The sequence below is a fragment of the Oncorhynchus keta genome, unplaced genomic scaffold, assembly GCF_023373465.1.
Source record: "Oncorhynchus keta strain PuntledgeMale-10-30-2019 unplaced genomic scaffold, Oket_V2 Un_contig_2383_pilon_pilon, whole genome shotgun sequence".
NCBI classification, from domain to species: Eukaryota; Metazoa; Chordata; class Actinopteri; order Salmoniformes; family Salmonidae; genus Oncorhynchus; species Oncorhynchus keta.
This window is the reverse complement of record NW_026283598.1, coordinates 215001-227735: the sequence shown is the minus strand read 5'-3', so window position 1 is coordinate 227735 and position 12735 is coordinate 215001. Positions and strand designations below refer to the sequence as shown.

Sequence of the window (12735 nt, the reverse complement as noted above, 5' to 3'; positions counted from 1 at the left end):
TTGGGAACGTAAACATGTGTCCCACGCCAATAAAGGCCTTTAGAAATAAATGTCTGCATCATTTGTCGGCTTTCTGTTCAACTGAGTGTTTCTGGCGCCACCTGCTGGCTGTTTGGGAGAAGACACGCTGGGATCCGACATTGCCGCTTGTGTAACTGTCATTGCATGGAATTTTGAATGATAAAGTCTGACTGGGTACATCCACCGTCAATCAAATGAAACCGGAAGAAAGGTTCCATAGGAAAACAATGTGCACGGAGAACGGTGTGTCCTTACCGAGCCGTTACGGTGAGTATATTGTGGTTTGAGTCTGTGTTGATTGTATTACTGTTGTCTGGTTTGAAACGTCTGTTGGTTATTTGCATGTGTTGTAGCAGGCTTGTGAACCAAACCTTCAGCCAATAGTGTTAACTTGTTGTGAACCGTTTCCTCAGACATGCCAACTTCCCCGGTAAAGACGCGGATCCCGCTCACGAGCTTCGGTCATCTGATCACCGAGGTGAAGGTCGGTAAACCGAGTGACCCCCAGACTAGTCTGGAATGAACAGCTTCTACACCCAAGCCATAAAACGGCAAGATATACTGAACAAAAAATATAAACGCAACAATTTCTATGTCCTGGCGTGGTTGTGAGGCCGGTTGTAACGAGATTGGAGGCGCTTTATTTGTAAAAAAAAATATAAAAAATATGAACATCAAATTCTCTGGCAACAGCTCCGGTGGACATTCCTGTAGTCATGGTGCCAATTGCTCGTTCCTTCAACTTGAGACATCTATTGTTGTCAACTGCACCAGATGAACCTGGGTAATGATCGTGCTGTTTCATCAGCTTGTTGATATACCACAGCTGTCAGGTGGATGGATTATCTTGTCTCGGGATAAATGCTCACTGACAGGGATGTAAACACATTTGTGAGAAAATAAAGCGTTTTTTTTTGCGTCTGGAAAATGAGACGTTCTTATTCAATACCACACCCTTAACCAATACCACACCCTTAACCAATACCACACCCTTATTCAATACCACACCCTGAACCAATACCACACCCTGAACCAATACCACACCCTTAACCAATACCACACCCTGAACCAATACCACACCCTGAACCAATACCACACCCTTAACCAATACCACAACCTTAACCAATACCACACCCTTAACCAATACCACACCCTTAACCAATACCACACCCTGAACCAATACCACACCCTGAACCAATACCACACCCTGAACCAATACCACACCCTGAACCAATACCACACCCTTAACCAATACCACACCCTTAACCAATACTACACCCTTAACCAATACCACACCCCTAACCAATACCACACCCTGAATCAATACCACACCTCTACCATCGACCCTTAACCAATACCACACCCTTAACCAATACCACACCCTTAACCAATACCACACCCTTAACCAATACCACACCCTTATTCAATACCACACCCTTATTCAATACCACACCCTTATTCAATACCACACCCTTATTCAATACCACACCCTTAACCAATACCACACCCTTAACCAATACCACACCCTTATTCAATACCACACCCTTAACCAATACCACACCCTTAACCAATACCACACCCTTATTCAATACCACACCCTTATTCAATACCACACCCTTATTCAATACCACACCCTTATTCAATACCACACCCTTATTCAATACCACACCCTTAACCAATACCACACCCTTAACCAATACCACACCCCTATTCAATACCACACCCTTATTCAATACCACACCCTTATTCAATACCACACCCTTAACCAATACCACACCCTTAACCAATACCACACCCTTAACCAATACCACACCCTTATTCAATACCACACCCTTATTCAATACCACACCCTGAACCAATACCACACCCTGAACCAATACCACACCCTGAACCAATACCACACCCTTAACCAATACCACACCCTGAACCAATACCACACCCTTATTCAATACCACACCCTTAACCAATACCACACCCTTAACCAATACCACACCCTGAATCAATACCACACCCTTAACCAATACCACACCCTTATTCAATACCACACCCTTAACCAATACCACACCCTTATTCAATACCACACCCTTAACCAATACCACACCCTTAACCAATACCACACCCTTAACCAATACCACACCCTTATTCAATACCACACCCTTAACCAATACCACACCCTTAACCAATACCACACCCTTAACCAATACCACACCCTTAACCAATACCACACCCTTAACCAATACCACACCCTTAACCAATACCACACCCTTAACCAATACCACACCCTTAACCAATACCACACCCTTATTCAATACCACACCCTGAACCAATACCACACCCCTATTCAATACCACACCCTGAACCAATACCACACCCTGAACCAATACCACACCCTGAACCAATACCACAACCTTAACCAATACCACACCCTTAACCAATACCACACCCTTATTCAATACCACACCCTGAACCAATACCACACCCTTATTCAATACCACACCCTTAACCAATACCACACCCTTAACCAATACCACACCCTGAACCAATACCACACCCTGAACCAATACCACACCCTTAACCAATACTACACCCTTATTCAATACCACACCCTGAACCAATACCACACCCTTATTCAATACCACACCCTTAACCAATACTACACCCTTATTCAATACCACACCCTGAACCAATACCACACCCTTATTCAATACCACACCCTTAACCAATACCACACCCCTATTCAATACCACACCCTGATCCAATACCACACCCTGAACCAATACCACACCCTGAACCAAAACCACACCCTTAACCAATACCACACCCTGAACCAATACCACACCCCTAACCAATACCACACCTGAACCAATACCACACCCTTATTCAACACCACACCCTTATTCAATACCACACCCTTAACCAATACCACACCCTTATTCAATACCACACCCTTAACCAATACCACACCCCTAACCAATACCACACCCTTAACCAATACCACACCCCTAACCAATACCACACCCTTATTCAATACCACACCCTGAACCAATACCACACCCTTATTCAATACCACACCCTTAACCAATACCACACCCTTAACCAATACCACACCCTGAACCAATACCACACCCTGAACCAATACCACACCCTTAACCAATACCACACCCTTAACCAATACCACACCCTTAACCAATACCACACCCTTAACCAATACCACACCCTTAACCAATACCACACCCTTAACCAATACCACACCCTGAACCAATACCACACCCTTAACCAATACCACACCCTGAACCAATACCACACCCTTAACCAATACCACACCCTGAACCAATACCACACCCTTAACCAATACCACACCCTTAACCAATACCACACCCTTAACCAATACCACACCTCTACCATCTACCCTAACCAATACCACACCTCTACCATCCACCCTTAACCAATACCACACCTCTGTCATCCACCCTTAACCAATACCACACCTCTGTCATCCACCCTTAACCAATACCACACTCTGGCATCCACCCTAACCAATACCACACCTCTGTCATCCACCCTTAACCAATACCACACCTCTACCATCCACCCTTAACCAATACCACACCTCTGTCAATCCACACCCTAACCAATACCACACCTGGCATCCACCCTTAACCAATACCACACCTCTGTCATCCACCCTAACCAATACCACACCTCTGTCATCCACCCTTAACCAATACCACACCTCTACCATCCACCCTTAACCAATACCACACCTCTACCATCCACACCCTAACCAATACCACACCTCTACCATCAACAACCAATACCACACCTCTACCATCACCCTTAACCAATACCACACCTCTGTCATCCACCCTTAACCAATACCACACCTCTGTCATCCACCCTTAACCAATACCACACCTCTGTCATCCACCCTTAACCAATACCACACCTCTGTCATCCACCCTTAACCAATACCACACCTCTTGTCATCCACCAACCAATACCACACCTCTACCATCCACCCTTAACCAATACCACACCTCTACCATCCACCCTTAACCAATACCACACCTCTGCCATCCACCCTTAACCAATACCACACCTCTGTCATCCACCCTTAACCAATACCACACCTCTGTCATCCACCCTTAACCAATACCACACCTCTGTCATCCACCCTTAACCAATACCACACCTCTACCATCCACCCTTAACCAATACCACACCTCTACCATCCACCCTTAACCAATACCACACCTCTACCATCCACCCTTAACCAATACCACACCTCTGTCATCCACCCTTAACCAATACCACACCTCTACCATCCACCCTTAACCAATACCACACCTCTGTCATCGACCCTTAACCAATACCACACCTCTACCATCCACCCTTAACCAATACCACACCTCTGTCATCCACCCTTAACCAATACCACACCTCTGTCATCCACCCTTAACCAATACCACACCTCTGTCATCCACCCTTAACCAATACCACACCTCTACCATCCACCCTTAACCAATACCACACCTCTGTCATACCACACCACACTACCATCCACCCTCCACACCTCTACCATCCACCCTTAACCAATACCACACCTCTGTCATCGACCCTTAACCAATACCACACCTCTACCATCCACCCTTAACCAATACCACACCTCTGTCATCCACCCTTAACCAATACCACACCTCTACCATCCACCCTTAACCAATACCACACCTCTGTCATCCACCCTTAACCAATACCACACCTCTGTCATCCACCCTTAACCAATACCACACCTCTGTCATCCACCCTTAACCAATACCACACCTCTGTCATCCACCCTTAACCAATACCACACCTCTGTCATCCACCCTTAACCAATACCACACCTCTGTCATCGACCCTTAACCAATACCACACCTCTGTCATCGACCCTTAACCAATACCACACCTCTGTCATCGACCCTTAACCAATACCACACCTCTGTCATCCACCCTAACCAATACCACACCTCTGTCATCCACCCTTAACCAATACCACACCTCTACCATCCACCCTTAACCAATACCACACCTCTACCATCCACCCTTAACCAATACCACACCTCTGTCATCGACCCTTAACCAATACCACACCTCTGTCACCCAGGTCAGATTAATGGAATCCACCTCATAGCTAATCACTGTGATGTCATCAAGATGTGTCCATTCAGATTGTCCTCACCTGTCTGTGTATCTATCTGTGTGTGTAACCAAGACAGAGTTTGGTATGGGTTGTTTGCTATCCAGCCACTGTTAACCTCACCTGTCTGTGTATCTATCTGTGTGTGTAACAGAGACAGTTGTTTGGTATGGAGGCTCCAGCCACTGTTAACCTCACCTGTCTGTGTATCTATCTGTGTGTGTAACAGAGACAGTTGTTTGGTATGGAGGCTCCAGCCATTCAGTTAACCTCACCTGTCTGTGTATCTATCTGTGTGTGTAACAGAGACAGTTGTTTGGTATGGAGGCTCCAGCCACTGTTAACCTCACCTGTCTGTGTATCTATCTGTGTGTGTAACAGAGACAGTTGTTTGGTATGGAGGCTCCAGCCACTGTTAACCTCACCTGTCTGTGTATCTATCTGTGTGTGTAACAGAGACAGTTGTTTGGTATGGAGGCTCCAGCCACTGTTAACCTCACCTGTCTGTGTATCTATCTGTGTGTAACAGAGACAGTTGTTTGGTATGGAGGCTCCAGCCACTGTTAACCTCACCTGTCTGTGTATCTATCTGTGTGTGTAACAGAGACAGTTGTTTGGTATGGAGGCTCCAGCCACTGTTAACCTCACCTGTCTGTGTATCTATCTGTGTGTGTAACAGAGACAGTTGTTTGGTATGGAGGCTCCAGCCACTGTTAACCTCACCTGTCTGTGTATCTATCTGTGTGTGTAACAGAGACAGTTGTTTGGTATGGAGGCTCCAGCCACTGTTAACCTCACCTGTCTGTGTATCTATCTGTGTGTGTAACAGAGACAGTTGTTTGGTATGGAGGCTCCAGCCACTGTTAACCTCACCTGTCTGTGTATCTATCTGTGTGTGTAACAGAGACAGTTGTTTGGTATGGAGGCTCCAGCCACTGTTAACCTCACCTGTCTGTGTATCTATCTGTGTGTGTAACAGAGACAGTTGTTTGGTATGGAGGCTCCAGCCACTGTTAACCTCACCTGTCTGTGTATCTATCTGTGTGTGTAACAGAGACAGTTGTTTGGTATGGAGGCTCCAGCCACTGTTAACCTGACTGGATGGAGGAGACATTTCAACAGCTACACACTACAGGGGAGACGCAACGTAAGACACACACACACACAGACACAGACACAGACACACACAGAAACACAGAAACACACACACACAGAAACACACACACACAGAAACACACACACACAGAAACACACACACACACACACACACACACACACACACACACACACACACACACACACACACACACACACACACACACACACACACACACACACACACACACAGAAACACACACATAGACACACATAGACACACACACACAGATAGACACACAGAGAGAGAGACACACACACTGCTGCTCTATGAGTATTATAAGGCTGACATAACCTCTCTCTATATCTATCTCTATATATATATATATATATATATATCCTATATATATATATGTATAATATCTATATCTGTCTCTCCCTCTCTTCCTCTATCTCCTCTCTCTATCTCTCTCTCTTTCCTCTCTCTGTCTCTCTCCCTCTGTCTATATATGTCTTCTCTGTAAAAATATCTGTATATATATAAATGTTAAAAATATATATATATGTATATATGTTCTAATATATCTGTCTATATGTAAAAATATGTAGTTAAATATGTAGGCTACCTATAATATGTAGCGTTAAGCATATATGATAAATAAAGAACCCAATAGTAGCCAGCCCCACTGCCTTGGAAAGACTATGTCATCTATCAATGTCCCAACGCTATGGCCTGATATTCACAATAATTTCCGAATAGAGATTCAAAAATATGTGATATGTAAAATATATCTTCCTCTCTCTCCTCTCTCTCTTAAATCTCTCTCTCTGTCTCTCTCTCTCTCTGTCTCTCTCCCTCTCTCTCTAGTTTGTCCTGGCTACCTATGGTGTCCTAGCGTTGTCGGCAGCAGCCTATATGATACGCCATCGGAGTAAAATAGGACCCAATAGTAGCCAGCCCCACTGCCTGACTGGAAAGACTGACACCCCTCTCATCTATCAATGTCCCAACGCTTTATTGGCCTGATATTCACATTGATTTCCGAATCAGAGATTCATAACAGCAGCGCTATCCTCTCTCTTCCTCTCTCCTCTATCTTCCTCTCTCTTCCTCTCTCTCCTCTCTCTTCCTCTCTCTCCCTCTCTCTTCCTCTCCCTCTCTTCCTCTCTCTTCCTCTCTCTTCCTCTCTCTCCCTCTCTCTCCCTCTCTTTCCCTCTCTCTTCCTCTCTCTCTTCCTCTCATCCCCTCTCCCCCTCTCTCTTCCTCTCTCTCTCTTCCTCCATCTCTTTCCCCTCTGTCTCTTCCTCTCTCTCTCCTACTCCTCTATGACTCTCCAGTCTCTCTTCCTCTCTCTTCCTCTCTCTTCCTCTCTCTTCCTCTCTCTCCTCTCTCTTCCTCTCTCTCTCCCTCTCTCCCTCTCTCCCCTCTCTCCTCTCTCCCTCTTCCTCTCTCCCTCTCTCTCCCTCTCTCTCCCTCTCTCTCTCCTCTCTTCCTCTCTCTCCTCTCTCCCTCTCTCCTCCCTCTCTCTCCCTCTCTCCTCTCTCCTCTCTTTCTCTTCCTCTCTCTCGTCTTCTCTCTCTCTTCTCTCTCTCTCTCTATGTCCTCTCTCTCTCCCCTCTCTCTTCCTCTTTCCTCTCTCTTCCTCTCTCTTCCTCTCTCTCCCTCTCTTTTAAATCTCTCCTCCCTCTCTCCCTCTATCTTCCTCTCTCTCTCCTTCTCTCTCTCTCTTCCCTCTCTTCCCTCTCTCTCTTCCCTCTCTCCCTCCTCTCCCTCTCTCCCCTCTCTTCCTCTCTTTCCTCTCTTCCTCTCTCTCTCCTCTCTCTCCCTCTCTCTCCCTCTCTCTTCCTCTCTCCCTCTCTCCTCTCGTCCCCTCTCTCCCTCTCTCTTCTCCTCTCTCCTCTCTCTCCTCTCTCTCCCCTCTCTTCCTCTCTCTCCCTCTCTCCCCTCTCTCTCTCCTCTCTCTTCCTCTCTCTCCTCTCTCCCTCTCTCTCCTCTCTCTCTCTCTCTCCTCTCTTTCCCTCTCTCTCTTCTCTCTCTCTCCTCTCTCCCTCTCTCTCTCTCTCTCTGTCTCTCTCTCTCTCTCCTCTCTCTCTCTCTCTCCCCTCTCTCCCCTCTCTCCCTCTCTCCCTCCCTCTCTCCCCTCTCTCTCTTCCTCTCTCTCCTCTCTCTCTCCTCTCTCCCTCTCTCCCTCTCTCTCCTCTCTCTCCTCTCTCCTCTCTCTATCCTCTCTCTCTTCCTCTCTCTCCTCTCTCCCTCCTTCCTCTCTCCTCTCTCCTCTATCTCTTAAATCTTCCTCTCTCTTCCTCTCTCCCCTCTCTCTCCTCTCTTCCTCTCTTCCTCTCTCTTCCCTCTCTCCTCTCTCCTCTCTATCTTCCTCTCTCTTCCCTCTCTCTTCCTCTCTCTCCCTCTCTTTCCCTCTCTCTCCCTCTCTCTTCCCTCTCTCTTCCTCCTCTCCCTCTCTCCCTCTCTCTCCTCTCTCTTCCTCTCTTCCTCCTCTCTCCTCTCTCTCCTCTCTCTCCCTCTCTTCCTCTCTCTTCTCTCTTCCTCTCTTCCTCTCTCTCCTCTCTCTTCCTCTCTCCCTCTCTCCTTCCTCTCATCCTCTTCTTCCTCTCTTCCTCTCTCTCTCTCTCTCTCTCTCTCCTCTCTCTTTCTCTCTCTCTCTCTCTTCTCTCTCTCTCTCTTCTCTCTCTCTCTCTCTCTCTGTCTCTCTCTCTCTCTCTCTCTCTCTCTCTCTCTCTCTCTCTCTCTCTCTCTCTCTCTCTCTCTCTCTCTCTCTCTCTCTCTCTCTCTCTCTCTCTCTCTCTCTCTCTCTCTCTCTCTCTGTGTGTATGTAAATGTTAATAAATAGAGTTTAATCCAGTCACGATGTCTCTGTGTCGTCTTGGTTTAATCTCTAACCCAAAATAGAACAGAGCAGAATCCATCCTGGTGTTCAGACTAACCAGTAACCATGACAACATACTGGCGGGAGCTCCAGGCTGCAGTGTGCACGTCTGGCCACAGGGTGGCGCTGAGGAGAGAGAGAATGTACTACATTATAAACTGGGTGGTTCGAGTGCTGATTGGCTGAAAGCCGTAGTATATCAGACAGTATACCACAGGTATGACAACATTTTATTTTTTTACTGCTCTAATTACGTTGGTAACCAGTTTATAACAGCAACAAGGAACCTCAGGGGTTTGTGGTATATGACCAACATACCACGGCTAAGGGCTGTGACCAGGCACTCCGCGTTGTGTCGTGCTTAAGATCAGTCTTTGGTATATGACCAATATACCACGGCTAAGGGTTGTGACCAGGCACTCCGCGTTGTGTCGTGCTTAAGATCAGTCTTTGGTATATGACCAATATACCACGGCTAAGGGTTGTGACCAGGCACTCCGCGTTGTGTCGTGCTTAAGATCAGTATTTGGTATATGACCAATACACCACGGCAAAGGGCTGTGACCAGGCACTCGCGTTGCGTCGTGCTTAAGATCAGTCTTTGGTATATTGGCCATATGCCACGGCTAAGGTCTGTGACCAGGCACTCCGCGTTGTGTCGTGCCCCTCTGGCCTTAATGTTTAAATATACAGCCTTAGTATAGGTAGTCTACCTTGGTAGTTATATACGGTCTCTATGGAAACAAGGGCCCTTATACAGCCTACTGTAGGTAGTCTAACTTGGTAGTTATATACGGTCTCTATGGAAACAAGGGCCCTTATACAGCCTACTGTAGGTAGTCTACCTTGGTAGTTATATACGGTCTCTATGGAAACAAGGGCCCTTATACAGCCTACTGTAGGTAGTCTACCTTGGTAGTTATATACAGTCTCTATGGAAACAAGGGCCCTTATACAGCCTACTGTAGGTAGTCTACCTTGGTAGTTATATACAGTCTCTATGGAAACAAGGGCCCTTATACAGCCTACTGTAGGTAGTCTACCTTGGTAGTTATATACAGTCTCTATGGAAACAAGGGCCCTTATACAGCCTACTGTAGGTAGTCTAACTTGGTAGTTATATACGGTCTCTATGGAAACAAGGGCCCTTACACAGCCTACTGTAGGTAGTCTACCTTGGTAGTTATATACGGTCTCTATGGAAACAAGGGCCCTTATACAGCCTACTGTAGGTAGTCTACCTTGGTAGTTATATACGGTCTCTATAGAAACAAGGGCCCTTATACAGCCTACTGTAGGTAGTCTACCTTGGTAGTTATATACGGTCTCTATGGAAACAAGGGCCCTTATACAGCCTACTGTAGGTAGTCTGCCTTGGTAGTTATATACGGTCTCTATGGAAACAAGGGCCCTTATACAGCCTACTGTAGGTAGTCTACCTTGGTAGTTATATACGGTCTCTATGGAAACAAGGGCCCTTATACAGCCTACTGTAGGTAGTCTACCTTGGTAGTTATATATGGTCTCTATGGAAACAAGGGCCCTTATACAGCCTACTGTAGGTAGTCTACCTTGGTAGTTATATACGGTCTCTATGGAAACAAGGGCCCTTATACAGCCTACTGTAGGTAGTCTACCTTGGTAGTTATATACGGTCTCTATGGAAACAAGGGCCCTTATACAGCCTACTGTAGGTAGTCTACCTTGGTAGTTATATACGGTCTCTATGGAAACAAGGGCCCTTATACAGCCTACTGTAGGTAGTCTACCTTGGTAGTTATATATGGTCTCTATGGAAACAAGGGCCCTTATACAGCCTACTGTAGGTAGTCTACCTTGGTAGTTATATACGGTCTCTATGGAAACAAGGGCCCTTATACAGCCTACTGTAGGTAGTCTACCTTGGTAGTTATATACGGTCTCTATTGGAACAAGGGCCCTTATACAGCCTACTGTAGGTAGTCTACCTTGGTAGTTATATACGGTCTCTATGGAAACAAGGGCCCTTATACAGCCTACTGTAGGTAGTCTACCTTGGTAGTTATATATGGTCTCTATGGAAACAAGGGCCCTTATACAGCCTACTGTAGGTAGTCTACCTTGGTAGTTATATATGGTCTCTATGGAAACAAGGGCCCTTATACAGCCTACTGTAGGTAGTCTACCTTGGTAGTTATATACGGTCTCTATGGAAACAAGGGCCCTTATACAGCCTACTGTAGGTAGTCTACCTTGGTAGTTATATACGGTCTCTATGGAAACAAGGGCCCTTATACAGCCTACTGTAGGTAGTCTACCTTGGTAGTTATATACGGTCTCTATGGAAACAGGGGCCCTTATACAGCCTACTGTAGGGAGAGGAGAGAGGGGATGAGGAGAGAGGATGAGGAGAGAGGGGATGAGGAGAGAGAGGATGAGGAGAGAGAGGATGAGGAGAGAGGGGATGAGGAGAGAGAGGATGAGGAGAGAGGGGGTGAGGAGACAGAGGATGAGGAGAGAGAGGATGAGCAGAGAGGGGATGAGGAGAGAGAGGATGAGGAGAGAGAGGATGAGGAGAGAGGGGATGAGGAGAGAGAGGATGAGGAGAGAGGGGGTGAGGAGAGAGAGGATGAGGAGAGAGAGGATGAGCAGAGAGGGGATGAGGAGAGGAGATGAGGAGAGAGTGGATGAGGAGAGAGAGGATGAGGAGAGAGGGGATGAGGAGAGAGGGGTTGAGGGGTTGAGGAGAGAGGGGATGAGGAGAGAGGGGATGAGGGGATGAGGAGAGAGGGGATGAGGAGAGGGAGGATGAAGAGAGAGAGGATGAAGAGAGAGAGGATGAGGAGAGAGGGGATGAGGAGAGAGGGGATGAGGAGAGAGAGGATGAGGAGAGAGGGGATGAGGAGAGAGAGGATGAGGAGAGAGGGGGTGAGGGGAGAGAGGATGAGGAGAGAGAGGATGAGGAGAGGAGAGGGGATGAGGAGAGAGTGGATGAGAGAGAGGGGATGAGGAGAGAGAGGATGAGGAGAGAGAGGATGAGGAGAGGAGAGGGGACGAGGAGAGAGAGGATGAGGAGAGAGAGGATGAGGAGAGAGAGGATGAGGAGAGAGGGGATGAGGAGAGAGGGGATGAGGAGAGAGGATGAGGAGAGAGGGGGTGAGGAGAGAGAGGATGAGGAGAGAGAGGATGAGGAGAGAGGGGATGAGGAGAGAGGGGATGAGGAGAGGGAGGATGAAGAGAGAGAGGATGAAGAGAGATAGGATGAGGAGAGAGAGCATGAGGAATGAGAGCATGAGGAGAGAGGGGGGATGAGGAGAGAGGCGGGATGAGGAGAGGGGATGAGGAGAGAGGATGAGGAGAGAGAGGATGAGGAGAGAGGGGATGAGGAGAGAGGGGATGAGGAGAGAGGGGATGAGGAGAGAGGGGATGAGGAGAGGGAGGATGAAGAGAGAGAGGATGAGGAGAGAAGAGGGGATGAGGAGAGAAGAGGGGATGAGGAGAGAGAGGGGATGAGGAGAGAGGAAAGAGGCAGAATCAAGAGATGCTTGATTAGATGCTGCGGCTCGTTCTTCCTGTGAT

The 12735-nt window shown here is 47.2% G+C and overlaps 2 long non-coding RNA genes across 17 annotated transcripts; both read right to left on the bottom strand.

The window, feature by feature from the left end:
• Nucleotides 1-3460: 3460 nt before the first annotated feature.
• LOC127921843 (uncharacterized) lies at nucleotides 3461-5153 on the bottom strand. Of its 12 annotated transcripts, none has more exons than XR_008109739.1 (7): nucleotides 5011-5153; nucleotides 4608-4980; nucleotides 4431-4523; nucleotides 4103-4399; nucleotides 4028-4072; nucleotides 3724-3785; nucleotides 3461-3509 (listed from the first exon to the last, which is right to left on the bottom strand). It is a non-coding gene; the product is annotated as an uncharacterized LOC127921843 (long non-coding RNA). The 12 variants fall into 12 exon arrangements; XR_008109740.1 differs by having other exon boundaries at nucleotides 4103-4368; nucleotides 4493-4554; nucleotides 4626-4980; XR_008109737.1 differs by having other exon boundaries at nucleotides 4103-4554; nucleotides 4626-4687; nucleotides 4719-4980.
• A 147-nt stretch (nucleotides 5154-5300) lies between these two features.
• Nucleotides 5301-6229, bottom strand: LOC127921844 (uncharacterized). 5 transcript variants are annotated; one of them, XR_008109742.1, is made up of 4 exons: nucleotides 6071-6229; nucleotides 5771-5999; nucleotides 5473-5697; nucleotides 5301-5395 (listed from the first exon to the last, which is right to left on the bottom strand). It is a non-coding gene; the product is annotated as an uncharacterized LOC127921844 (long non-coding RNA). The 5 variants fall into 5 exon arrangements; XR_008109743.1 differs by having other exon boundaries at nucleotides 5771-5924; nucleotides 6071-6226; XR_008109744.1 differs by having other exon boundaries at nucleotides 5771-5849; nucleotides 6071-6225.
• Between the last annotated feature and the right edge of the window lie 6506 nt (nucleotides 6230-12735).